The 2,596-nt window shown below is 43.9% G+C and overlaps 1 pseudogene; it reads right to left on the bottom strand.

Moving 5' to 3' along the window:
* Positions 1 to 331: 331 nt before the first annotated feature.
* On the bottom strand, positions 332 to 1,638 carry LOC136610257 (craniofacial development protein 2 pseudogene; annotated as a pseudogene).
* Between the last annotated feature and the right edge of the window lie 958 nt (positions 1,639 to 2,596).

Here is a 2,596-nt window from a genome sequence, read left to right as displayed (position 1 = left end):
AACAGTTCAACTGGGATACCACCGCCTCCTACTGCCTTGCTATTAGCAATGTTTCTTAAGGCCCACTCAACCTCACTCCTCAGGGTGTCTGGTTCTAATTCACTCACACACTGTCATAGCCATCCTTGATATTATTATCCTTCCCTTACAGATCTTCCGTATATTCTCACCATCTTCTCTTGATCTCTTCCACCTCTGTTAGATCCTTGCCATCTTTGTTTGTGGAAAAGGGCTTTTGTCCTTCCCATTCTATTGAGTTCTTCCATTTGCATGCATTGCTTGTTTAGAAATAGTTCCATATTCCTTCTGGCTAACCTCTGGAATTGTGCATTTAATTGGGCATATCTCCGCCTATCACTGTTCCTTTTGATTTCCTTCTTTCTTGGGCTACTTCCAGTGTCCAGTTCTTTGTTGCCGCCTCCTGAATGATGTTGCAAACTTCTGTCCAAAGTTCTTCTGGGACCCTATCTGTTAAATCTAGTCCCCCAAATCTATTCCTTACCTCCACTGCATATTCATTAGGAATATTAGTGAGATCATATCTAACTGATCTGTGTGTCTTCCTTATTCTCTTTAGTCTGATTCTAAACTGTGCAACAAGAAGTTTGTGATCTGAACTACAGTCAGCTCCAGGTCTTGTTTTCACCGACTGAATGGATGTCCGCCACCTTTGCCTGCAAAGAATGTGGTCAATCTGATTCTGGTGTTGACCATCTGGTGAAGTCCATGTATAAAGCCGTCTTTTAGGTTGTTGACAGTGTTTGTTATGCACAGTGAGTTGTCCTGGCAAAATTCTTTCAGCCTATGTCCAGCTTCATTTTGTTATCGCAGACCATGCTTGCCTGTGATCCCAGGTCTCATGTGACTACCCACCTTAGCATTCCAATCTCCTGTAATGAAAATAATGTCTCTTTTTGGTGTATTATCCAGTAGGTGCTGCAGATCCTCATAGAACTGATCTACTTCTGCTTCTTCAGCAGCTGTGGTCAGGGCGTATATTTGGATCACTGTGATGTTAAATGGCTTATCCTGAACTCGAATTGAGATCATTCCATCATTTTTTGGATTGTATACAAGCACTGCTTTAGCCACTTTATTATTAATGAAGGCTACTCCATTTCTTCTGTGGTCCTCTTGTTCACAGTAGTGTATCTGGTGGTCATCTGTTGTGAAGTGGCCCATTTCAGTCCACTTCAGTTCACTCACACCCAGAAGGAGACTTAATAGCTGTCTACAAATATTTGAAGGGCTGTGACAGTGCAGAGGGATCAGCCCTATTCACATTTGCACAAGGAAAGACCAGAAGCAATGGGATGAAACTGAAAGGGAGGAGAAACAGATTAGATATTAAAAAAAAACGTTTTGACAGTGAGGGTGATCAATGAGTGGAACAGGGTACCATGGGAGGTGATGAGTTCTCCTTCAATGGAAGTCTTCAAACAAAGGCTGGACAAATATCTGTCTGGGATGATTTAGTTAATCCTGCACTAAGCAGGGAGTTGGACCAGATGGCCCTGGAGGTCCCTTCCCACTCTACCAATCTATGATTCTATGTAGCGGGAGCATTGCAGAGACCGAATGGCATAACTAGAGATTCAAAGTGTCCACATCTTGTTTTAAAAGCCATCTTCCATTCATCTCTGGGGGGGATTTATACCAGATTATATGCTCCTCTGAGGTCTAATTTAGTAAAGACCTTGGCTGCCAGAAGCCTCTTCAGCAGTTCTGGAATTAACGGGAGAGGATAGCAATTCTTGTTTAGCTCCCAGTAGTCAATGCATGGCTGAAGAGTAGAGTCCTTCTTTTTAACAAAGAAAATGAGTGTTCCTGCCGGGAGGAAGATGGGCAGATGAAGCCCTTCTTTAGATTTTCATCCAAATGTTCCCAAAGGGATCCTAACTGGTTCTGTGAGGTTGAAGATACGCCCAAATGGAATAGAAGATCCAAGGAGCGGCTCAATAGGACAATCATCTGGCCGATGAGGTGGCATCTGGTCAACTTTCTTCTTGCTGCAGACATCCTTGAACATGTGGTAATAGACCAGTAACTTTCCAAAGTCCTGTTGATCATCCACGGGGTCTTGCACTGGTTCAGGGGTGGATGGTGCTACCTGGCAATTCTCTTTACAAAATTCTGAAGGGAAAGCAATGGTCCTTGATTCCCAGTTGATAGAGGGATTGCGGGCAGAGAACCAAGGGATCCTAAGAATCACTGGAAATTTAGGGGACGAGATGAACTGGGAACTGATAGTTTCTTGATGGTCCAGTTTTATGCGGAGCTCCAATTCCTCCTGTGTGACAGGTTCTGAGGACAAAGGTGACCCATTCTGGTTTCCATTTCAATTGGTATGGGTTTAAGGGCGCCCACCCACTGGCGTTTGCGTTTTCCGCGGGAAAAAAACGCAGCGTTTTCGCCGCGTTTCCCGCGATTTTTCCGCACGTTTTTCGCGGCGTTTTCGCGGCTTTTCCGTTAATTTCCATTGACATTCATGGGTGCATTAGGAGAAAAATAAGGACACATATGCAACTGACAGTTCCTATGTTAAAAACGCAAACGCAACGCAAAAAAAACGCCAGTGGACAGGAACACATGTTAT

The sequence above is a fragment of the Eleutherodactylus coqui genome, chromosome 2, assembly GCF_035609145.1.
Source record: "Eleutherodactylus coqui strain aEleCoq1 chromosome 2, aEleCoq1.hap1, whole genome shotgun sequence".
In the NCBI taxonomy this organism is placed as follows: domain Eukaryota; kingdom Metazoa; phylum Chordata; class Amphibia; order Anura; family Eleutherodactylidae; genus Eleutherodactylus; species Eleutherodactylus coqui.
The sequence above is the reverse complement of the archived record's forward strand: the minus strand, read 5'-3'. Positions and strand labels throughout refer to the sequence as shown.